The 25,127-nt window shown below is 48.8% G+C and overlaps 1 long non-coding RNA gene across 1 annotated transcript in view; it reads left to right on the forward strand.

Annotated features, from left to right (window-relative positions):
• Positions 1-25,127, forward strand: part of LOC112967287 — a 97,088-nt gene that overhangs the window by 37,872 nt on the left and 34,089 nt on the right. Inside the window, exons 6-8 of the long non-coding RNA XR_003253914.1 lie at positions 13,938-14,046; positions 15,609-15,765; positions 16,109-16,265. This is a non-coding gene — a long non-coding RNA (uncharacterized LOC112967287). The remainder of the gene's footprint in view (positions 1-13,937; positions 14,047-15,608; positions 15,766-16,108; positions 16,266-25,127) is intronic.

A 25,127-nucleotide genomic window follows, 5' to 3' on the forward strand; every position in this document is an offset into this window, starting at 1 on the left:
CGCCACTCTGCCTTCYGCGAGCACCACAGTGAACAGGGGAGAGGTTGCTCCCCAGCCGGGACGAGGTTGGGTGAAACATGAAATCAGCCTGAGATCTCTACCTCTGKTTTGGCATTCCTGAACAAACTCAGCCACTTGAGGCTTGCCCAGTGCTACAGGAATTTGCTTTGCACTGTGAGGTGTTTTTTTCACCTCCTGAGACTGTTTCACCCCGGACCCTTTGGAGAGCACACTCCCTTCCCCTGCTTTGCTCTTTGGTATGGCACTTGGGGCAGTGAGAGAGCCAAGTGGGTGTGAAATGCAGAGCAGAACATTGCTTGACCCCTCTGCAGCGGAGGAGCAAATAGAGCAGGACAGCCGCGAAAGGGACCCAGGGTTTTAAGCGGGGCTGAATAGATGCCTTGTGTCCAGCAAAGCTTGTAGCCAGGCGCTTGCTACCAAGCTTCATAGCTTTGATTTAAGGAGTTTCAAGGAGTCTGACCATGCCSGTTAGAGTTTACATGATTCCCCTGCCAAGTAGTTGTAAATGTTTCCATTCGTTCTGCACTTGGCCCGGTTTCTCCAGTTTCTTATCCTAAATGTGCCCAGGGTATGACCCTGCTCCTCCTCCCCGGCTCTCGTTCCAGTTCCATTTAACTTCTTTCCATGAACGCTGTCACATAAGCACTGTTTAAAGGACAGAAAATTAAAGGGAGATGGGTCTTCCCAGAAATGCTGTGCCTTCCTTGGGATCGGACATTGCACTTTTGCATCGCAGTGTCAGATGGGCTGAAACAAATGTAAAAACAAATGCGAAAGGTCACTGGCTGGTGACTGCAGAGGAGCTGGCGTGGTGAGAGAGAGCTGCTTGGGATGGAAAGCAACAGAGGATGCTTAGTGTTGGCAGATACTTAAGTCACTGTTTATTGCAGTGCTACACAGGAACAAAAAAGATCAATATTTATTAGTCKCAGAAAGCATAATTTTGCATGAAAAGCATTGATCAGCCTGTCAGCTGAGACAATGTCATTACGTCTTCTTTATGATTTGGTCAACATCCCCATATGAATAAGGGCATTGTTGCCCCGGGCAGACAGAGCCCGGGGAAGGGAGGGGGGTGAAGGGAAAATTTGGCACGGTGCTGTGATCTGAGGGGTAGAGGGGAGCGAAGCGTGGGGTGCAGCTGCGTGCCTCTGCGGAAGGCAGGGCATGGGGCAAGGAGGAGACGTGCCTTGTAAGGGAGTAAAGTGGTGCSTGGAGGATTATATTTCAAAACCTTGTCTAGGTGGCATGACCCTGAGTTCGGCCTGGCCTAGACTGAGCAAGTGTCGCCTAGCGTTTAGTGTCAGAGGAGGGGCTTATGGGCTCTGGTTTTGGCTGTGGTTCTGTGCAGTCAGCTCGTAACTGGGGTCTATGTACCACCCGGAGAAATTCACTGCTTTGAAATAAGGCCCCAATTTTGTCGTTGCGTTTCCCCAGGGGAGTAAGGCTTACGTGGCTGGGATTGCGTGTCTGTCGGACCCARGGCTCCTCCAGGAGCTCTCGCACACGTTGACCGATTCCAGCCAGCCCTGACGAGCGAGTAGAGGTATCCGGTGTTCGGTGTAGACACCACRCCTGCGGGCCATGTGCAGCCTCCAAAGCTGTTTGACCTGAGCATAGTGACTTGAGCCAGCCAGGCTGCCTGGGTGGGCTTGTTGGTTGGTTGTGGTGTGGGGAGCTTCAGCCTTGCAACATGTGCTGGCCCTTGCCCAGGTGGCTGGCTGGTGAACCCAGGCAGGCAGGGGATGTGGGAAAGGGTTGTGGGCATTGCCATGGACAGAGCGGAGAGAGCAACGCGGGAGGCGCTGGGAACGGCAGGGACGTGGAGGAGGTGGAGGAACTTTGGGGCAGCAGTCGGTGGGATGGAGAGGYGCTTGAGAGGGATCTGGTGGTAATGAGTGGGTGGGAAGCAGGAACCTTGGGAAAGTGGAAGTTATTGCAGTTTAGCAGCTGGATGCAAACCCAAAAGGGACAGGCTGCTGGAGCGGCACTGCGTGCGGGACAGCCTGCTGCGGAAACCTCTGCTTGTCGGGGGTCCGGCAGGCAGAGCCAGCTGCAGCGCGGCCGAGGCTGAAGGGGGGTTACAGCCCTCTCTGCTCTGCATGCCTGGCGTCCGTGCCTGAGCACCGCAGCAACAGCAAGATCCCCTTCTACCTCTGCAAAAGCAGTTAAACCCCTGCCATTTCCAGAGCTGTGCTGGCCCCAGCAGAGATTTAGGAGCGCAAAACCAGGCATGGAAACAGCAGGCCTTGTGGTTTCGCAGAAAGCCTGAGTCAGGACTCCTGCGTTCTATTCCCAGCAGTGCCGTTGACTCCCTTAGGGCAAGCCACAGGTTAACCACGCGGGCTGTGACTGCAGAGCTCAGCTTCCACTTGGACACCAGAATAATCAGCTCAGCGAGCTGGGGGCATATGGACTTCTCAGACTTTTCAGAAAAGTCCTGCCGTAAGAGTCCTGATTGCACCAGGCAGTTCTTTGCCTCACCGGCCCCGTGCGGTATCCGAGCCGGGGAGAGGTGACCATGCTGGGTAAAAGGAAGCTAGTGATCCTGACCAGTTCKCAGGCTGGTCGTGAGACTTAATCTTGGTGTTTGTAGATAAAAGGTGTTGTCAAATGAAGATGAGTGGTTCTGTCCGGCTATCTGAATGATGAATGAGGTGTTGGTCCGTATGTGCAGAAGGGACCTCCATGTGGATCCTGGAATACTGTTTTAAGACAGCTGTTCTTGCTTCTGCAGCCTGACTAACCTTACAGACCAGCACTTATGCCAGTGTGGAGGCYGTTGAAGAGAGCGGTACAGTCAGAAGGCTTGGTTAAAACAACAGAGTGCCTTCAGCCCACCTGCATTTCAGCTGCTGCTGCAGAGCTTTGTGGATGTGGCTCTTCCTAGTGTAAGAGCAGTCTAGGTGACTGACATACACCCCTGGGAGCATCCATGCCACTCCAGAGTTTCTAAGGCACCAGGTCCCTGTGCTGAGCATCAGGGCCCAGACTTACCTGCCCATGCTGGGAGCCAGCTGACAGGTCGGAGTGTTAGGCTGGGTGAAACTGGGCCGGGACGTGCAGAAGGAAGGCAGGTCATGTCCAGGCTGCTTTCAGCGCTGGCCCAGCCACGCAGCTCCCTGGGCTCCCTCAGGCACAGGAAACCTGCTGGTAACTCTGCTCAGTATGGTCAGTCAGGGCTCATGTGCRAGGACGAGCAGGCAAGGAAGAGCAAAGCAACCGATGGAGGGAAGTCAGGGCCCACAGGTTAAAGAAAGGCCCCCGAGGGCCCTCCATCGCCACAGCTAACAGTGTCAGCCAGCTGAAGCTGCAGTCCCATCCCTGCTCCCCGCCAAGCAGAGCCTTTCCTTGTGCTTCCCTGATGCTCGTCTGGTGTGGTTTGAGCGTCTTGAGGATGCTGAACTGGCAGAAAACTAACCCTGCAACAAATAAAAAGCAGGTTGTTCACTCCCTGCGGCGAGTTAGGTAGGGCCAGGCAAGGCCCAGGGCGCTGATGCAGAGGGGCATGGAGTCAGGCAGGAGCAGGACAGGGAGCGGAGCCGCGAGGAGGGCAGAGAGGGGAGGATTCGTCTTAGCGTTGTGCTTGGCAGTATTTCATGTCAGCTGTAAATGCTGAAGTAGGAACAAGACGTGTCCTGCATGCAGGCCTCTGGCCCTGGCGGGCCTGGTGCTTCGTGCCTGTAATCCAGGCTGCTCAGGAGGCTGAGGCTGAGGGATYGTTTGAGCCCGGGAGCTCAGGACTGTAGCACGCTGTGCCCATCAGGTGTCTGCATCGTTTGGCATCAGCTTGTTGATCCTCAGAGAAGCCGGGGCCACTGTAGCACAGCCTGGGTGAGGCAGTGAGCCTAGGTAGGGCCTGCGGGGTTGTGTCCCACCAAGGAGCGTTGGGAGGCACCGAGTTTTCAATCCTGCTTTTGCGGTGCAAGCTGAGATGCAAAGAGCAGGCGGCTTTGCTGTGTGGAGTCTCAGCGAGAACTATAAATTTTGTATTAGGATATAAAAACTGCCTGAGTCGAACAGACCGATAGTTCTTCCAGCCCAGTATCCTGTCTCCACCAGAAGCTGAGGCCGGATGCCTTAAAGAAAGGCATAAAGCTCCCATAATACCCATAATTGTGCAGTACTACCCTATGGGGGGAGATTTCACCCTGACCCCAGCTGGCAAGCAGCTTATACCCTGGAGCAGAAGAATCAATAGCTGTTATAATTTTCATTTGAGCTAGTGTCACTGCAGATGCTGTTTGCATTCACATAAATGTCTGATCCTGTTGTGAAACTCTCTAATGCTGTTTGTTATACTGCTCTTTTGATACCCTGGCAAGGAGCTGATATTCTCCGATATGGTGACCTGTGTTCAGGGTAGGTCTTGGGTGACCTGCCACAGGCTGCTCTTAGGGATCCAGAAAAGGAGCATAGCCCCTTCCCCACCACTCCAGCCAATCCTCTTCCTTCTGCTTTTTATTTCTGTTAGCTCTGCCCATGGCCCTGCTGTAGAGTGGCCACGGTGGGGAGGAGAAGCATTGACCATTTCCTTGTCTTTGCTGGTTCCCTGCTGAGGCATTGCCCTGCAAGCAGTGGTGTGCCAGAGTTGAGTTTCTTTGCTCTTGGCATATTTGCAGGACATTGCTTGAAGATGAATTGTGGGTCTAATAGGAGACCGACTGATATTTGGTAGGGTGCAACATCCTCACAGCTACCTCAGGTGATGGCGGCATTTCCTTGTCTGGCAGCGCCCTGATTATGTCACTCCTTTTCTCCTTGGACATCCCAGCCAAGCCTCCTGCTGTTAATGCTAGAGGAAGCTTGTTCAGGTGCTGAACAGGCCAGTGTATGATAGAGGCCGGAGCAACCAGACACCAGGACAATGACTTGCGGCACTGTTTGGCAGGAGACCTTGACCTGAGAGCAGCTCCACAGGAACAAAAGTAGATGGTCACCCAGAGAAGAAGAATCACCCTCAGGATCCCAGGTGCAGCGAAAGCATTCATGCTGGGTGAAATGAAAAGCCGGAAGCACCTCGCCATGGGGCTAGCTGTGTCACTAGCTAGCAATGCTCCGAGTGACCATGCGGAAGAGCTGCCTCTTGCTCACTGTGAAAGGGCACAGCACAGAAAGATCTCAGCCTCTGTACGTGAAGTCATGGGGTGTCTTGGGACCCGCTCCCAACTAGCCCTTCTTAGRGTGAGATACCCAGCTCAGAGGCTGCCTCTTCCACTTGTCTGGCTTTCCCCAACCCCCGCCAGCCCTGAGCATGGGAGAAGCGAAAAAGAAGGCTACCCATGAAGGAGCGGCAAAGGTGTGTTTGCCTGTTAGCAAAACAGGAGAGGGGAGTGAAGGCGAGAGAGCAGGTCTCGTCATGCAGAACGGGGAGGAGGTGACACAGCCCGTGATAATTGGACCATTAAATCTAGCAAAGGCACCGACACTTACACAATGTGGCTCAGGGAAACAAACGTTCTGTAGTAACAATAACTCTCCAATAGCAAGCAATAATAATATCTGCAATCATTTTTCTGCTGATCCAGTGCTTAATCCTATTGTTCAGATCCCAGGTCAAATTGTCCTCAAACCTCTGTGCGAAGGCCAGATATGTTTGCAGAGATGGGCAGGCGTGACTGAGAAGAGATTTTGGCTCCGAGATCACTTTGCGGTTTGTATATCTCGGATGTCCCCTTTTGTTTCCTGTGCCTTTCTGCCACTTCTTCTGCTTCCAGAAACATCTGCATCAGAGAGAACCATCTTGGTCCTCATGGTCAAACCCCCTTTCTTCTGCCGCGCTTCTCCCATTGAATCTCACTCACCAGCTGCAGGGAGTGCCAGAACTGTCTGGGACAGTCACAAAATTGGCTTAAAATCCTTAGAGTTTACAAATGTGGCTTTAACTCTTTTTATTTGCTGTAGATCTGGGGAGGAGGGATTTAATCCTTGAGCCGCATTCTCAGACTTTTCAACTGTGAGAGTTCAGAGTGCCGTTTTTTGCAATAACAAAGCTGGAATTTTGCATGCAAACACAGGGCCCCAGGAGCTGGGGATTTAAGAACAACACCCTGTTTCTGAAAACTTCACAGTAAAGTGCAGACTGTTGGCAGTTTGGGGCTTCCAGAGCTGATATCCAACTGGACAGTATCTTTTTATATTCTTAATTCAGCAACTCTAATCCCATGGAGCATATCAGACCCTGCTGGATTGTTGTTCATGCCATAAAATACAGGTGCAAAATGTGATCAAGCTGCTTAGATCTGAAGTTCGCCTTGTGGCACCATGTGGGGAGGGCCGTGTCCAGCGTCAGAGCCCAGATCCCGTGTCTGTGACCAGGTCCCGCTCAGCACCGGTGTGTTCGGGGTGTGAACGTGCTTGTAGCGTGGGTGCTGGCAGCTTGAGGCACACTGGGGCTAGGATTGAGAGCAAAGAAGGAGAAGCTTACCTCTCCACCGGCCTAGGTTTTTCAAGTTTTTTTTTAGCTAGGTAGAGGACATGGAGGGGCAGAAAAACACTTTCTCAGTCCCRTGTGTGGCCAGGCAGGGAATCGCATAATTTTGCAGATATTCCAGCCGTGCAGCTCAACTGCAGATGGCTTTGCTGGATGTCTGCTCTGTATCTTGTCCTACTCTGGGTTTTGGGCTACCAGGCTTTGGTAGAAAAATGGCACGCAGSTGTCAGCCGTACCTTTTCTTGACATGATAGTTCTCTGCTGCATGCTAGCAGATGTTTACCCAAAACTGACTGGAGCTAAACCCTGCCCCTTAGGAAGAGTCCCTTCTTACTGAGCACACATATACTTGGGAGCTGGTGATTAAACATTCAGATGATACTTTTCCCACAGCGTGACTGAACAGTGCAGCCCGCCTGAATTCAAGTGAATGATGCTAGCGTCTGAGAACACCTACCGTATTTTTACTGTCGCTTCAACGATGTGATTTGCATCCTTTCCTCGCTAGGTGTAGTCTCCGCTCACTGTTCCTGTGTGGAGTCATGGTAGAGGTCAGCACGGTGCGTGTTCCCCAGTCTTTGTCTAGAGTCAGCTGCACCGCTTCTCCTGCACAGTCACTTTGGTGCTGGCAATAGGACAGGGGTGCAACCCTGCACTGGGCAGGAGGCGACTGAAGTGGGACTGAAAGCAGTTGTGAGGCACCCAGCTCAGGCCTGGGGTTGGTGTGCAGCTGGAGTCTCCTCGATGCAAGGTGAGCTGGTTGTGAAAGGTTCGTGACTCCCTGTAATTAATTTCCTCCCTGGAGCCATCTGAGCAGGACTGTGACTTTTCAGAGATGTCTAGAAAAGGGACATGCCATGGACACATTTCTTTTCCTCTTCTTTCCTTTCATGCCCCCTCCCTAAATAATCCTGGGAGACTTCTGCAGCTTGGGCTTGGGGTTGACCTCCCCTGCTTAGATTGGACTGATACCCTCCTGGTCTCATCAGTGCTGGTGTTAGTAAACCCACACTTGATCTTGCATTTCTTACTGGATGACATTCCTGCTGTTGTCTGCGTCTGAAGTTGTTAGCATAGTGCCCTGGCAAAATGCCTGTGTGAGGGAGCAGGGAGGCCCCAAATGTCACCATCCCCTGAACTGAGCCCTGCTGAGAAGCCTCTTAGGAGCAAAGAGATGCATGCACCGGGGCAGTGCAGCTGGCAGTGTCACTGCTGGGCTCTCTCCCTTGTGACACCTGCCTGGCCTCAGAGGTTGCCCTGCAGCTGCAGGCTGCAGCTGTCCTCTCCCAGTTTGGTGGGGCTTTGCTGTCCCAGGGTCTGCAGGACCCGGGGACTTGTCATTCTTCCCGCAGGGGAGTGCGACTGGGCAGAGGCTTGCTAGCAGAAGTGTGGTTTCATTTTAACAAAAGAATAAAAGAAGGGAAATGGAGCTTCCCTCTGCCCAAGATTTACAGGCTTGTTTTTCTCACCGAGACCTTCCCACCCCTTTGCTGAGCCCCAGGCAGGTCTCTCAGCTCTGACCGTGGCTCAGTCTCCTGCAGCTTAAGACACTGTTCTTTAGCAATTAATTGGGCTCTGGGTTTCCTGAGTTCGGATCTTGGACTCAGTGGCCCATGAACAGTTTGGAGCGAGCTCTGCGGTGGGGCAGTGTGAACGCAAAACCCTCATTCGTTGTTCCGGGAGCAGTCGTGGGTGGTTGTCTCAGGGTACCGTCCCATTCTCTGCAGATGGTTTTCATCACCCTCCTATTAAGTCAAGCCAGCTTGTTAGCAGAGTACACATCCCAGGACCCGGATTTGTAAATGACAGATCTTGCTGCAACATGCAGCGGCAAGGAGCAGTGGTGTGTCACAAAATGATTAATTCCTCGTGTCATACCAACCTGCAATTATGTCACGACACCTTAAGGGGTAAGAAGGTGGTTTAGTCTGCGAGCAGGGTTGCTGCTGATCTCTATTTCTGTAGGGTGTCCCCTCCACAGAGATGAGAGAACTTGACGTCCAGTAAGACTAACCCCGTACCTCACCCCTGCAGTGCTGAGTTAGGACTCCCCGTCACCACTGTGGATCTAGAGGTCGGTGTCATGAAAAATGAGCACGTCTTACACCTGCATGCTCTGATGTGTGGTACAGCTGTTGAGGGACCTAAGCTGCAGAACTAACCCCTTCACCTGGTGCTGGGGCTGGTGTCTCGTCTCCTGTGCTTCCCTGAGCCAGGCTGTGTAGCTGCCGTTATCTCACCTGCGCTCCCGGCCCCGGTTCCCAGGCTGGAAGGGCTGGGAAGTGTGGGGCTGGGCAGGTGGCAGCAAGGACTGGCAGCTGGCGAGGGAGCGGTGGCAAGGCAGCCGCTTCGGTCATTACATGGGGGTTAGCCCTGGTCAAGTATTTTCTGCCACTGATTCTTACCAGCCTTGTGGCATCCCCAAATGAGGCACAGGGGACTGCAAAGCAGACAGCCTTCGTTTAAACCCTGACCTTGGCATGAGGCTGTGAGCATGGCAAGGAAGAGAGATGAGATGGCTGGCAGTCTGCCTGCATGTGGCAAGGGCTCCCTAAAGCCTCCAAGGATGCACTAGTTGGCCATCAGAGGCTTTGTCTGTGGCATTCCCTGGAATAGTTATCCTCCCTCTGTGTGTGTGTGTGTGTATACACGTACCTCCTCCCTGCCTGAATCTCTGGTGCTCCCCCATCCCATGTCCAAAGAGCACGGTTTGGCGGTGTGGGTAACTCCAGTGAGACAGATGGAGATGGATGCAGGCCTCTGTGGGGACAGCTGCATCCCTGACAGTTCCCTCTGGTTATGCACCTGTTAGGAGCTATACTTAGCATGGAAAACTTTCCGGAAGAAGGCAAGCAGGGGAGAAGGGGGGAAGCAGAAAGACTGGGGATTTGGCCTCGTTCTCACCAGCGCGTCTTGAAGTTCCAAAATGCCTTTCAGTAATATCATCCAAAAATGACAATCAGGTGAAAAGCAGGCAGYGTACCCAGGCTTGCTGGCACCGCTCAGAGACAGCCTGAACGAGTGACGGCTTCATAACTCTTGGGTGAAATGCCAGGAAGCCTGGTGTGTTTGTCCTGACAGGCCCCAGCAGTCCAGATCATTCGGCAACTGCCATATGGGAATTCTGGTAGCTACTGAGTGAGGCACATGCTGGGGGGGTCACAGGTTGAGCCTTCACTGTTGCGAGATGTGAGGCATTGCAGACTCTCACGTGTGTCATATATCAGCCAGGACTGTTGCACTACCTCTAGCTCTTCCCGGTTGGAGCAGCCCTGTTGCACTCAGCAAGCTGTCTGCCTGTGCTCCAACCTGTCTGTGACACTTAACAGCCATCCATCCATCTGTCCGTCCATTCATCCATCATCCCTGTGTGTATCCACCTACCCGTATAGCTTATAGTCCTGTGTGGAATGAATGGAGGTGGAAATCCTCCTCCTTTGGGGGCTATGGAAAGTTCTGTCTGCAGGGATGGGAGGCATTTCAGCTCTTTTTTATAAAGGAAGAGCCTGAGGTTAGGTCCCCATGCTCTGATAATAACTGAACGTGAACTTTCCTTGCCTTGCCCCCCAAAATCAAGGGCGGTGTGTGTGAACTGAAAGTACGTGACATTAGAGGTCGACAGAATTGTGTACTCCTCACCACCTCCAGCCATCAGCATGGTCCCAGAGTGGCCAACATTTCACAGCTTGCCAGTTAAGGAAATGAGCAGAAAGTGTTGCTGGGCCACAGGGTCAGCCGTGAGTTGGACCTTCCTGACCAGCAAACCTCTCCATGTCCCCACATCCTCTTACAGCTGGTGACTCCCTGGGGGCTTTGCACAGAGGCAGACTGAGCTGTGGTATCTTGCCTGTGGGGAAGCAGCAGATCCAGCTGGGTTAAGAGGCCAAGTTTTCTTTTATATTCTCTTTCTTTGGTGAGTGATGAGCTACATTTTCACTACCCAGGACTCCCATTGGCACAGGAGGTGCCCGGTGGCTGGGCTGTGCGGGCTCTGCTGTGTCRCTCACAAGGTGTGGCAGTGGCCGCACTCTCTCTAGACCACCCCTCATCTTCCAGTGTTTCGCATGCCCTGGGAGAAGCTCCTGAGCTCCTTCTCTGGAGACGTCCCTGCCCTGGGCTCCAGCTGATGAAGAGTGAAACTCTGTCACTGCTTGGTAACTGCAGGAGGCTTTGAACGAATGAGAATCCGACCGCTCTCACGTGCCTCCAGAGCCTTCCCGCAGCAGGGCCCAGCTCCCCGGAGCCGGTGACAGGTGGCATTGCCTCCCTGGAAGGACACTCTGCTTTGCTTTCAGCTGCTCTCCTGCTATGCTTGTCCGCACGCACTCTCTCAATACGCACGCCGCRCGTGCAGTTTGCATTTCAGTATTTGCGGCCACCTGGGCTGTTGCTTGGCGGGGGGATTTGCTGTACTTAGATGAAAAATGCAGCAGGAACTTTAAACTGCTGTGTGGCTAAATTGAGTTCACTTTTCCAATCTCTAGCTCTCAACTATCCTCCTCTCTCCAGTTGCCCTGTCCTTTAATGAGAAGCTCTCATTAAAGAAAACTATTATGTTGTGCTTAGGATCCGCCAAACGCTATGGGTTTCACTAAACAGCTTTCCTGAATCATGTTCTTACTCAGTGTTTCTCCAGACACAAGGGAAAAGTCTGGGTATGAAACAAAGAAAAGAAAAGGGAACACAGCAGCATCTTGAGGATAGCCACAACATCTCCAGCTGATGGGATAAATCCATAATATTCCCGGCTGCCTAATCTGGCTTTTCTTGGCATTGGAACAATTTGCGTTAATATTGTTATTAGAACAGTGCTGCAAGGAGGAAGGGGAAGGTTAACATCCCCAAATCACCAATGGGGAGATGCAGCCCAAAAAGGCTGTGGAGCCTGCACCAGGTTACACAGGGAACCCGTAGTACAGCTGGGGTCTGAGCCTGAGTGTGTCATCATCCTTCTTCCATTTTAAAATCTAGTGCGTTGGGGAGCTGAGCTCTTCTTTCTGTCAGCATGGAGGCTCTTGTGGGCTCCAGGCTGGGCTCTGTGCAGCAGATGTGAGTAGGGACATCTTGCATCTCCACGCGGAGCACTCTGCCAGTCCCGTTCCTCATCAGAGATGTGGAATCCTCAGGAAACCTCTCCTACATCTTGTTCTTCTTCATTCAGTAACTCCGTCTACACAAATACGTGTTCAGGGCCAGTGGAAAGGCAGCAGGTACCAGTGGGGCTGGCCCATGTAGCTTGGATTGCTCTTATCCCAGCTTTCAGCATCTCTATTAGGCGCCTAAAGTTAAAAGCCAGGGAGCTACAGGCAACTGTTTCAGGCACTGGAGAGAGAGAGGTGACTCCACCAGCAGCTCAGCCGACGGAGCGATCCTGAGCCTGGCCGGCCGGGAGTTATGCCTGGCCCGCTGGAGCCCTGCACTTCGTATGGTGGCTGCTGTGCCAGAGGTGATGCCACTGGATGGATTTCTCTGTGGTAGGAAGTAGGGGAATGCTGGTCTCCTTTCAGTGGGCRCTTGCAACTTCTTCCCCTCTAAAATGCAGCCTGACTTTGAGGCCGTAACAGTGGGAAAATCCTTCTCACATCTCCAGACTTTTCTCTGTGGCATTAGGAAATGATTGTAGAGAGAATTGTATCTATTTCTGCTTGCGAGTGGGAGAGACAGAAAGTCATTCCTAATCTCGGTCGTGGAGACAGATTGAATGAAACTAGTACGCTTGGTATAAATGGGTAACCTTTATGTTACTTGCAGGATGCTTAACCTCTCTTTATATATGCCATGGAGGCTTTCCTGGAACTAGAGGCACTAGCCAACATAAATTGCTTCTGTCAATGTGCTTTATTGGACTACATCAAAGTAGAATCGATAAAGAGTTAAAAAAAAAACAACCCAAAACAGGCTTACTAAGCCAGACCAAGTCATAAACAGATTTGAGTGCTGTGGAGGTCAGGTTTCAGCCAGCGTCCATGAAAATATGGGGGTTCTGCGTTGTCTGAGGGTGATTCATTACACTGGAACATCGCAGGGGAGGAGAATCATGCAGCAGTTGTTAAAGCACCGCTGCAATGAGAGGGGCTCATCACGTGTCAGACTTCTGCCTCCGAGTTTGCTATCACAGATTTATACTGATATYGTTTATATCAGTATATATTATCTGCTTCCGGTTAACGTAGATGAAAGCCTGAGAATGGTTATTGCATTCTAAGTTTGCTGGAACTTGTTAATAATTTAAAATAATAAAGTCAGTCAGATTAATTCACTCACTAAAATTGAACTTATTTGCATTGGCTTGTCTTTTTTTGTACCAGATCTCTCTGCAGGCCTCTGTTTGTGTAAGCTTTTTGTATGTGCTTGTGAGTGTTTGTGTGCATACGTAATTTCCTTCACCATCTTATAACCAAAAGAGGCTGAGCTGGATTTAGACGTCGTACAAGAAAAATAGTTTCTCCCTGCCTGTGAATATATTCAGTGGAGGTCCACCCCAAAGTGAAGCCAAATAGCTAAGATATAAATCCATGGGGAAAAATGGGGTTTGTAATGGAAGTGCTCCCTTGTCTTAAATTATAGCTAGGCATATGTGGAGCTGCAATTCATGCTGCAGCATCCAGACGGTGCCTCAAGCTGGCCACGCAGTCCCAGAAATACAGAAAAATGCCCCAGCCTACCTGCAAAATGACCTTTCTCCTCGCACTGACTTGCAGCTCAGGAGCTTTTGTGCTGTAAGCGGCAAGGTAAGATACATGGAGTGACAGATTGCTACTGACAGTGAAAGGCTCTTTCAGCTGCATTTCTCTACAGCCCCAGTGATATATCCGGGGGCTTGTTAGATGAACAACAGCACCAGCCAATAAGCAGTTGGTCTAAGCCCTAGAGACAGAGCGTATGTCCCACGCTCTGTTTTCTAATCAACGAATGTAGAGTGAATTCAGCTGCAGGATTACTTCTCTCCCTGCATGTTATATAGCAAAGATATGCACCCGTATATTTATCTGTGTATGGCAGCGTGCCTATCTATAAATAACAATATTTGTATCTGTGTGTGCGGGTGTGTGCATATTTATGTGCGTATGTATTTGTTATGGGTGAGGCTGGTTGTAGAGCAGTCCAGAAAATAGAAATCCTTTTGTGCAGATCATGCTTTTTTGGAGGAAAGGAGAGCCAGGAGACTGAGGGTGATGAATTGTCCCTGAACCGTGACAAAAATTTTTTAAAGGCAAAGCAATTTCAGGGAAAGGGTCTCCAAAAAAGTCCGGTTTCAGGAGGCAGCTCAATTGAATTTCTGGTTCCTGGCTGCCTGCCAGAAAGGCCTCTTGTCACTTCTACTTTCTTCCAACAAGGCAGAAGGCAGAATTGACAGCAGCCTTCCCGCCAGGCTGTTGGAGAGGCAGGAAAGCCAGATGCTTAGCCTCCTTGCTCCCTCCTCCTTCTGCAGCCAAAGAGCCAGAGAGTGAAGTTACTTAACTTTTCCATCTTTGCTCTCCAGTATTCCGGATCTGGCCCAGCGAGGACTGTATGGAATGAAATACTATCTGGCAGTCTGCAAAGGCAGCGCGTATGTGCGAAGAGGTTCCTGGCTACTGAGGGGTAGGAGTGTGAGTATCACACCGTGAAGTGTAATTATATATTTGTATACAAAAGTGGAATTTTACTTTTGTATACCAAGTTTATGCAGAGAGGCACGTTGATGGAAATGGRCTGATATATGATCCCCTGCCTTAGAGGGGAACCTGGACAAATAGTTGTATAACAGGACTTCAGAACTTCCATTCTAGTACTTTTAAACTCACTCTCAAACCATGCTATTTGTGTAACTGCATATCGATGTTATTCATATAGGTGATATCTAAAATATTCTTTGATTTCTTCTACAAGGACAGGAACACAGCATGCTCAGCCCCTCTCTTTTCTTCCTTGTATACGGTTATCATCTTTAGATAATAAGAAATTTAGGAAGGTTTCAGTTGCTGTTGAATTAGTATTTGTATACACATCATTTAACTGGATAATCTGCTGACTCTAAAATTTCTGTGTAGTCATATTGGTGGCCTTTTTTAACATTTTTAACTGCTAGTTAGAACTATTAGGAGAATGGCCCCCTTTCTTTAGACTCGGGGCAGTAGTAGGGCAAGGGGTTATCCCATGTAGCTTTTAGAGACCTGGCCTACTCCAAAGCAGCAGCTGGAGATTTTCCAGCAGATGTGGCCCAGGGAATTCTTGCCCTCCCTGCTCAGTCTGCCAAAGACTGCAAAATGGGGTGACAAATTTGTAATGGATGACCAGGAAATGAGACCCTCTCCCTCCCCAAACTCAGCTTATTGTAAAAAGCTCCAAATGCCAGGTAAGATGAGAACCTCTCTCTTTCTCTACTAAGCCAATCTATACTGAGACCGGCAATCACTGGGCATCCAGACTCTCAAAAAGCAGCGAGATAACAGGGGTTCACTGAAATGTGTGTAGTCCTCTTCTCCTCCCCTCTGCATTCTTTTGCCTTCTCCAGACCCAGCAGTTACATCTCTGTCTATGCAGTGAGTGCTTGTACACGTGTGTGTGAGTGTGTGTGTGTGTGTGTGTGTGTGTATGCACATGTAGAGCCTTTCTTTCTACCACTGGTCTCTTGGTCCCCTCTGCCTTGGAGGGGAGAATCCTGATGGAGCAGGCTTTCCTCCTTGTTTGGCATGCATTGCTGCTCGTGCCAACTTAGGCAGGAATGAGCACCAGCCTAGGGCAAACCATGAACATTTGCAGCCTGCAGCAAGGCAAAAAGGATTGCCCAGAACAGTCTTTGGAAATATTTTAATTACCCCTGGTGAACTGGCAATCAACTAACTTGAGGTAAAGATCACAAGTGGAGACAAAGTCTAAGGGGAATTTTTATGCTTGGAGTCAAATTTCAGCAATGTTTTTTAAGCATTTCTAATTGGAATGGTTTAGCAGCCATCACCAAACATCCCCAAATCAAAACACTTCTAATGAATATGGAAAGCAAATCACAGTTGTGCTGTCCTAGTACTGTATTATGAGGTGGATGAATACAGGGCTTATAAAGGAATATGGGTAACAGCCTAACCAGGGAGATCTTTCTGAGCAGCTTGATAGTCAGAGGAAGTCTTTAATGGACTGTGAATCAAAAATGAATTTATTTTTTATTTTCCAGACTTGCCAGTGAAAGAAAGCCTTGCATTTGCCAGAATGCTTTCAGATCGTCATCTTTGCCAGCCAAAGCAGTCTCTTCTTGTCTGCTTCCAAGAGGCATGAGCTTAAACAACTGATCTCAGAGTGGGGTGTATCTACAGTCTTAGCCATGAGGAGAGGTGATTATTCCTCACTAGTAATTCAGTTTCCCGTAAGGAAATTATCTCATACACAGAGGCGTGCACCTTCCTCTATTCTGTTGACATGCACTACTAGAAAGATTTATTTCTGTAATAAGGTCTTTGCAGTGAAACTTAACAAAAATGAGGGGGGAAGTTTATTAATTATATATTTTACAGTTAATGAAACGTAATATCTAACAGAAATAATTGCAGGTATCTGCCTTGATGGCACAATTCATTTTCAGTAATAAATGGTTTGTGTTTCCCATTGTTGGTCTGATCGGTTACAGAGACAAATCCTGCCTCGTGCTAAGTGCCTCTTCTCTCTTTGGGTTTGCAGGTGATGAAATGTTCTCCTGTTCGGTATATGCAGAAGAGACGAGCTAAGCTGCTATCTTCACAGCAGTAAAACTACAGTGAAATCTGAATTCTTTGTTCTTGTTTCACTGCCTGCTTTGAGGAAAACAGTGATCATGAGATCAGACATCAGCCTCAGGGTGAGTATAGATACCACCCACACAGTTCTACCAACACACTGCAATCTATATCTGATTCATTCCGTTCTTGTCTATCCCTGGCAGCCCTGCTGCAGGCTCTGGTAGGCATAAAAGCCTTCTTCTACAGGGTTCAGGTATCTCACCCCTCTAGCTGCTTCTAAGCGTATTGTGGCCTCTTCCATTTGTCCTGAAATGTCATGTAGGAGCACTTTTCACACTCACCTCAGCTYGGATTTAAGCCATTTTCAAAATCTGGTTATGGATATACATTAGCTGTCCAAGTAGTAACTTGGCTGGTGGTCAAAGCATATGCCCCTTTGGTATCTGATACAAAGGGYGGCTGGGTGACTTCTTTTATACCCTGACATTTACAGAGTAAGAAAGTTTATGTTGTGGTATCACTGATATTTTTTCTACATTGCTAGAACCTTTCAAGCARGCTGGGTTCTGCTTCATGTAGGTGTCCATCCCTGGTTATCTTTCTGCTACCTGAGGTACACTGCAGAGTTTGTGACACACACTTGAGTGATTTTTTTTCCCTCCACTTGAGGGAAGTATCTTACAACATTTTACGCTGGTCCACTGCAATTGACTCATGCCACCTATTTCTGAAATGCAGCCAACCAGGTAAGAGAAGATTAAAAAAAAATCAACAGCATCCAGATCAATTTAGGACAGGAAGTAAAAACAAAAGTTGGTTGAAACATTGTAAACAGGCAAACCCAACAGGCACACATGCCCACTAAACACTGTGTGACGGTGTGACATTCCTTCCTTCTTTCATTTTCTTTCTTTAAAAGCTATCAGTCCAGTTAGTGGGCTCTACCTGTGGGGTTCACCACAAATAAATTGTGACAGGTGAAGTCATTAGCTCTAATAGCTATGCACACCTCGAGATAACAGTCCTTCGTACATAAGAGGTTGTTGGGAACTTTTCAAGGAGGTGTTTATATAATGACACGCCACAGGCATCAGGGTTAGGTCCAGTCTTCTTTAGTGTCTTCATTAATGAGCTGAAAGAAGGGGTAAACAGCATGTTAATGACATCTGTGGATAAAGAACAATGCAAAGGGCCAGGGGAGGTCAGTGGTGCCAGCCAGCCAGAAGGGAGTGGAGCTGAGTAGTATCTGCTATAGGCTTTCAGTGTGGCTTCATATTGGCCTGATTTCGTAAGCAAAAGGCAGAGCCTTGGGCTGAGTCTGGGCAACCAGGGAGCTGGGCTAGGTGTTTGTAAGGGCATCTGTTAGGCTATGGGGTTGGCTAGTCGGTTTTAAACCACAGGTTTTCTGCTGACCCGTCTCACAAATGTTTAAATGCCTGAGTAGCGGAACCAGTAAGTTTGGATGGAGTCTTGCAAGTGTGGAGGAGAACAGAGAGTGCGTGTGAGCTGCATGTCTCTCTTTCACGTGTCTGCACTCGCACGTGCATGTCTTCCGATGCCTTTCAGAGATATTTTCTTCCAAAAAGGTCTGACAGTCTTTCAGTCATCAATCACGGAAACTCCACAATAACCCTGCAAAGTCAGGAAGTGTTATCAAGATTGGGGAAAAGTCCGTGTCTCTGTGTTGTTCCTCAGAGGCTGCACGGGAACCATTTGCCTGCTCCTGARCAAGGGTTGGTGAGCAGAGGGCTAGTGACTCCTGCAAGTGCGCACAATGGCTGCAATCAGAGCTCTCCTGCTTTGCCTAGAGGCGGGGATGGGAGCCAGGTCTCCTAAACCCCTGTTCCCTGCCTTGACCACTAGAAACACTTCCTCCCCACATAAACCTCACCATGAAACCACCCACAGGAGAAGGGCTTTGTTGTTTGGCAGGGAGAGCACAGGCTCTGCTCTACCCAATCCGCAGGCACATTTTTGGGGTTGCGTGTTTACTAAAATCTTGGCTTTGCTGGTCTGGAGAGAATAAAAGTTGATTGTTCACCAGCCAGGGATCGGCGTCTCCCTGCCTGTACGTGTAAATATCTCTGTACAGCCATACCAGGCCATAGGGAATGTTTGTGGCGCAGCAGCCTGCTTGTATTAGAAGCCTTGTCTCTCCCCTGTGGTAAACACGTCTCCTGTTACCTGTTCTCGCTGAAGCTTTCCTGGCTTCTCCTATCCTTTGCTTGGCCACATTGGCTTCAGGGGCTCTTGATAGCTGGCTTGATTTATTTATTTAATAATAAAACTTAAAGAACTGGTTGTTTTCCAGATTGCTCCGTCCTGGGCACTGGCTGTTTCTGAGGAGCCGGGTCATGACGGGGTTAGTGTAGAGAGAAGCAGGGCTGCTTGGTGTGAGCCTCAGCTCTGCCAACCATGCTCTTCCTACTGCTTCTCAGCCTTCTCCCAAGAACCCTCTTTCTCCTGAATTAGCAGGAACGGCTACACTGCGTTCAGGCTGTCCAGGCCTTACTGTTTCCGTCTCTCTCAGCATGTAGCAGGGACCGTGTGAAGGGAGTTCACAGCCCAAGTCTACAAACAGGACCATATGACAGCAGAGGGAAGGTGTCGGAAGACTCATAGCAAGGGAATGGGCCTCCTATCAGTTATTGCTTGTGTGCAGGTCCCTACTAGGTGTCACAGCATATGGTTGCTGCCTCTCACCTGCTCCATGAGTCCGTGTCTGAGTGTGGCTGCTCAGCACATAGCATGATAGGGAGAGGCTGGAGAGCTTTAGTGTGCTTATGCCATCTTTTGCAGAGAGGGCAGTGACATCCTCCCTACGTGGATTAGCAGTGTTGTCTGTTTATTAGAGTGGTTGGGAAGCAACTGCACTCTGTCAGATGGTGGATTAGTAAGTCTTTTAAGGCAGAAATCAGGGATCCGAACTCTGGATCCCAACCTGAGGCATCTGCTGGTCCAGATCTGAAGGCAGTCAACTCCTGGCTGGTGCAGGAAAGTGTTCCCCTGCCCCACAACGTCACATGTGCTACCGACAAGCCTAATGGGACATTTTGCTGCTTTAGGGGACTTAATTTTATTCAGCTTCCTAAAATCTTCTTGAGTTCTATGATACCTACATTGGAGCACTGCTTTGAGCAGAAGTCAGTGTAACTGGTTCATCTCTCATGCTCTCCTGCCTGTCAATTTTGCATCTGAAGTAATGAAACCCACCTCCTGTTCCTCTCTTCTGACCTTGGTTTTGCAGAGTGTTCAGGTGCATCTTAAAGACTTCATAGTTCAAGAGGCAGGAGTCAGTTACAGCTGCAGGTCAGTGCTTCATATGGTTCATTTCCCTGAAGGTTTGGCTCTTCCTTCAGGAGGAATTTTGTATCTTAACAGTGTTTCTGCCAGTGGAACTGGTAATGTTGAGATTGTGTTTTACACAACAGCAATAGAACGAAGAAAGCAGAGGCACTCAGGACCCCAAATAATTATGTTTATCATCTATAATCTTCACACAGGCTGTAACTGCACATAAGCACTTCTAGCTGGCTGCTTTCAAGAACACAGAATTCAAGGAGTATCATTAGAGGAGTCACTGATTATTTAAAAGGATACGACCCAGCTGCTGAACACTGCAGCAGGGGATTCTCTAGACTGCAAACACACCTATTTTATTACGTATGTGAAAGACAAGGACATATCCAGTGTTGAATCCTTTTCTGTGTGTGCAGGCATTAGAGGGTGTAGCTTTTAGAGTGAGGCTTCTAGGGAAATAACAACTCAGCCCCTTCCTTAGTGATCCCTGGGATTTGGAAGGTATAATCGGAAGAGCCTACAGCTGCCTGAGCTCCTCTCCATGGAGAGGATTATTCCAAGGGAACTCTTTGATGTTTCCCCTGTGGCTGTCTGCTCCTCCTTAGTTTCATGCCAGTCTGGAAACACATAACCCTGAACAGGGACTTTAGACCTGGGTTCCTTGCTAGCAAAACTATCCTCCAGTCCACTGCTGCACAATCTAAGGGTGCTGGACAGAAATGTCGGCGTGAATTCATGTGATCTCAGTTCAGAAAAGGCCCCTGACGACATTTGCTGCATTCCCAAAGATAAACAACAAAAAGCAATATTCTCCCACCCGTCCTCAGAGCTCAGTTCTCTGCTCTCTCTGCCAGTACCTGCCCTAGTGCTGCACCGTTGGGGAGAGCCAGCCTTTGGAGTGAGGGAGAAGAGATGAAAGAAAGTCTTGGCCAAAACGAGTACAATGAATTTTTGCATTTAGCTATTTGATGGAAGGTCTTAGTAACAATCTGCTTGGAAGTATAAGTCTTTAAGCTGGTAGCACAGGAAGAGTTAAAGCCAGAATTTGTGTTTGTGTAGTGGAATTTGTTGGAATCCCGTCAAAAGTCTGTGACACTTCATCTCTTGAGCAAAACATCTGAGATACTGCGTGTTTCTTTTTTCTGATGTTCAGGGTTTTAAAGTGGCTTTCTAAACTCCTTGTTTTCCATGATGATGTCCAGATGAGGATGTAAAATCTCTCCTTGTCGTGTTATAGGACGCTAATCCTAAGGTGTCTCTGTGTGTAAGGGAGGGATATTTCTCATCCTCTGAGATGTGTCAATGGGAACTGGTGTTTCTCCTGCAGACTTCGCCCCTCTGCCAAGAACCTTCCTTTAGCAAGGCTCTTATGAAGTATTTTCAAATCTGGAAGGTTCTTTTAGAGCCAAAGGTTGATATAAATGAGTTTTTACTAAAATACAAATGCAAACCAATCAGGATTTCACTCCAACACTTCCATTTTCCTGCAAACTATTTTTCCAGGGGCACCCTCTCCTGCTGGCTTATCTACACAACTAGGGGAGTGCTGTCAAGACAGGAGCCATTCCCCTGTATCTGAGGGACAACCACCTGAAGGACTGAGCCAGATACTTGTATAGGTATCTCATGCCAATGGGCCAAGGAGGAGAACTGATCTCTGTGGTGTGCTCTCTGCCGGGTCAGAAGAGTCCTGCTGTTAACTGTACAAGCAAGATTCTGCCTTCTGTTTCAAGGCCATATAATCCTAGAATTACAGGATAATGCTGAGTTAAAGAAACCCCAGGAGTCTTTAGTCCAGCCTCTTGCTCAAAGCACAAACAACTTCACAGTTAGGTCCAGTTTGTCAGGGCCCTGTCCAGTCAGGTCTTGGATATCTTCAAGGACAGGGATTCCACAGCCTCTCTGGGCTCCTGTCCAGTGCTTAACCACCCTCAGTATGAAAAATGACTGTACTGGGTTTATTCCAGTGCTGAGTACAGTAGCTGAGTGTAAAATCTTTTCCTGAATCTTTTTCCTTTTCTGTGTGCTGCAGTGCTGCAGTCCAGGAGACAGAAGAAGGCCAGAACACATCTCATCATTGTTTGTTTCATTTGACAGTCTGCCCATCCAAACTGATCGGTCCTGGGAAAGGCAAGGCAAGCAATGCATACATTTCTAGGTCTTGCTTCCATCTTAGGGCAAGCCCTTCCCTTACCAATAGCTCCTGCGCAGAGTAGGAGAGTCCCAGTTGTTCTCTGTCTGTGTGCTCTCTGGTGGCCTACAGAGGAAGGTAGTAGCCCCATTTTTTGTGTCTCTCACCTGAATACTTTGAGTCGTTCAGATTTTGTGCATCCTACTTTGCTTTTGGCTTTGGGGTTTACTGGAGTTAAGCACAACTACCAGAACTTGCTAGATGGATTCTGCTTCCAAAGCAGATTTATCTCTGGTGGGGCGTTTGCCTATGTTTCACACTGGTGAGTAGACTAATGTTCTTAAAGAGATTTTGGGGTGGGATCAAATGTTTCCTAGGCTTGGGACAGAGTCTGGCTCCTGTGGGGTGGGGTGAACACTTGACCTCTGGAACTGGAGGCTGCTGCTTGCTGGAGCAGGGAATTTCTGGAGCAGTGGGGCAAAGCCTCCGGATTTTCATGCTTCAGCTCAACTGCTCTAGGAAGAGACCTATAGGGAGTAGGACCTGTATGGCCAGGACCCTGAAAGTCCCTCCCATGTTCTTTTCCATGGAAATGGAACAGCAGAAGAAGATGCTAAATCAGTGTTGCAGATGGGGGAGCTCCTGTGGTGGACCCTTGGCGTGAGAGCTACGGAACAAAGCTTCTGAAGTAGCAGAAGTTCAGTACAAACACAAAATAAAAAGATGAGGCCTTTCCTAGAGAATTCCCTATCTAAGTGTGAGAGTGGTGAAGGTGAAGAGAAGAGCAGTGAAGTAATACAGACTGTGGTCTTCATGCTCTGCTGTGCTAACTGCTGTCAAACTTTCAGCAGGAATCACAGCAAAGGAAGATTTTGAAGAAGACAAGCAAGCAGCTTTGTGGGTGTTTTTCCCTTCTAGAAGCATGAATAAAGAAAAGCACGACAGTGCTTCCTTGAAAATCTTGTGGGTGGACTGGTGCTATGAGCTGATAGAAGATGGGGGCTGATTCCTTGATACTGAATGAAAGATGACAGATGGGGAAAGGCAAGGCAAGGCCTTCAGCACTAATATAATTAAATTACTTCTGAGAACATTGGGATTTTTTTTTCTTAATGTGAAAGAGAAAAGGGAGGATGTTTGCCTGAGATTAATGGCATAATGGGAAGTGCAGAGGTAAGTTTGGTCAATCCTTTGTCTGTTCCTGAGAAACCTAAAGTGAAGACACTGTACCAGCTTCAAGAACAGTGAGAGAAATGGGCTTTAGGGTGGCTTCTCTGATCTTAGAGAGGGTAGGCTGCATGGGGCTGGTCCTTCCTCCTCCTACCTTCATCAGTGGTCCTGAGCTCTTGTTTTTGAAGAGAAGGTGAAGAGCCAATCCCCCTCCAGACCAGTAATGTCTTTACACCCCTACTTTTCCCGCTGTGTCTTCTCTCTTACACACTAACGAGTCTGAGCCTGCTTAGTTATGCCTTGAGCAATTGTGCTTTTAATTGTGTTCTGCATCTTTGACCATCTGTTGTGCTCTTTTCGGAATCTGTTTCAGTTCTGATATCCCCTTTGAGATGAAGGGACGACAAGTGCACAGAATATCCAAGGTGTGGATGAGTCATAGATTATTCTGTTCTGTTCTTTTTTTCTTTCCAAATGATTCATACCACTTGATCTGTTTCTTGATGATTGCTGAGCATTAAGCTGACATTTTCATGGAACTGTCTGTCGCAGAAGGTGGCCTGACTGCTTTATGTGGAAAAATGAGGGCCTACCAAGAAGAGTGAACATGGATAAAGTGATGTCTGTTAGACAGGGAAATGCTGATCCATTCAAGACAAGATTGTTTGGACAGGGAGTATCACAAGAGTCTGAAGAGAAAGGTTACAGTAACTCCCAGCATGGAGGCCACTGGGGAGAAAGGCCAAGATGCAGTTCATGGTATTACAATGTCATGTGTCAGGAAGGTGCTGCTGTAATTTGTTGACAGAAGTAAAAGAGCAAGCATGGCAGACCTCTTCTGTGACCAAGAGTACAAGAGAGAGGAAAATCAGGCCAGAAGAGGAAGCTGGAAAGGCTCCAGCTTGAGTAGAGAGGATGAAGAGACACAAAATTAAAGGTTAATGAGCCAAGAGAACTTGTTAGGAAGACAGAGCAACTGCAAGTTTGGGCAGAGGATGTAGAGCAACATCTGTGAGAGAGGACTACATGCAAGGATTGCAATAGACTGTGCAGAGAGAGAAGTATCTTCCCTGGCTGCCAAGTTAAACTTATGGATCAGATGGTCCTGCTCACCCAGGCCTGGGAGTCCAAGACTGAAGGTCTGGCTCCTAGAGCTCCTCCTTCATGGAGGGTGAGAGCTGAGGTAGGTGCAGACAGACAACAGGTGGCATTTGGTGGACAAAACAGGCAGGCTTAACCTCCACATATTTGTTGTGTAGGATTGACATAACTGGACCATCTCTTACATTTAGCAGAACAGAGGGCTGAAGTCTGAAGGAACAGGCTGGCTGGAGTTGGAGGAAGACCAGGAGGTGATACCTGCAAGAGACCTGTTCTACTTTTTAGGATAAAGGAATAAAATTATGGGCTGGGGCAACTGTTTATGTGCTTCAGCACCTTTTGACTGTGTGTGAGGCATATTCTCCGTTCATAGGGAGAACATAAGCTCGTGCAACTTCCTCTTTATCATCTCAGCACTTGCTCTGGCTCCTTTCTYCTGGTGTGCAGGCATGTTCTGGCCTGTCCCACTGCTGCCAGGGAGATACTATGCTATCTCTGGCTCTGATAATGCCAGGAATGCCTCGCTGTCAGCAGGATGTCCTCTGTCTGTAGTCTCTTTGCCATCCAGGGTGCTGTTACGGCTTGGGCCGGCAGAATCCAGCCCCAACACACAACAATGTGCATTCAGCCCAGTGCTGGCTTTTCTTGACTGTTGTGCATGTTCTGTGCACCTAGGCCACATGGCAAGTGTGATTCTGATTTGGATTTGTGTGTGGTGACAGTGTGTGGGCAGATTGGATATTCATGCCAGACCCTCAGTATGCTTAGGAAAGTCTTATTCCATCCTAGGCTGGGGAGATCATCCCTTAACCTCTGGCAGCTGCTCTTGCCTTGCCTGCTGAGCTTCCCTTAAGGATATCTCAGACTGCCTTCACATGGTTTCCTGATGCCCTTTTTTGACCTTCCTTTCTCCCCTAGGCATGACAACTCAGTTCTTAGATGTCACCCATCATCACTGCTCCCTACACGAGCAGTGAAAAGAACCACCTGATGTTTTGCTTGCTCTCTCTCTTCCAGCTCTCTGACACCTTTCACATCCAGCTTTTAACCATGGGAAGAAATTGAGGTATTTAGTCCCATGATTACCAGCCCAGCAAAACCATCCATTAGCTAGAAAACAGGAAATGCACATAGCTAAAATAACCAAGTCTGATTCCAACTGACAGGGAAAAAATTCCGTTGTCCACTGCTAGTCCTGTTTAAAAGAGAGCACAGCTTCTGGGACAGAAAAATAAAATGAGGCACAAAAACAAAATTGCCTGACTGAAATCAAATGGGA

Source organism: Apteryx rowi, unplaced genomic scaffold, assembly GCF_003343035.1.
Source record: "Apteryx rowi isolate R43461 unplaced genomic scaffold, aptRow1 scaffold_27, whole genome shotgun sequence".
Classification (NCBI taxonomy): Eukaryota; Metazoa; Chordata; class Aves; order Apterygiformes; family Apterygidae; genus Apteryx; species Apteryx rowi.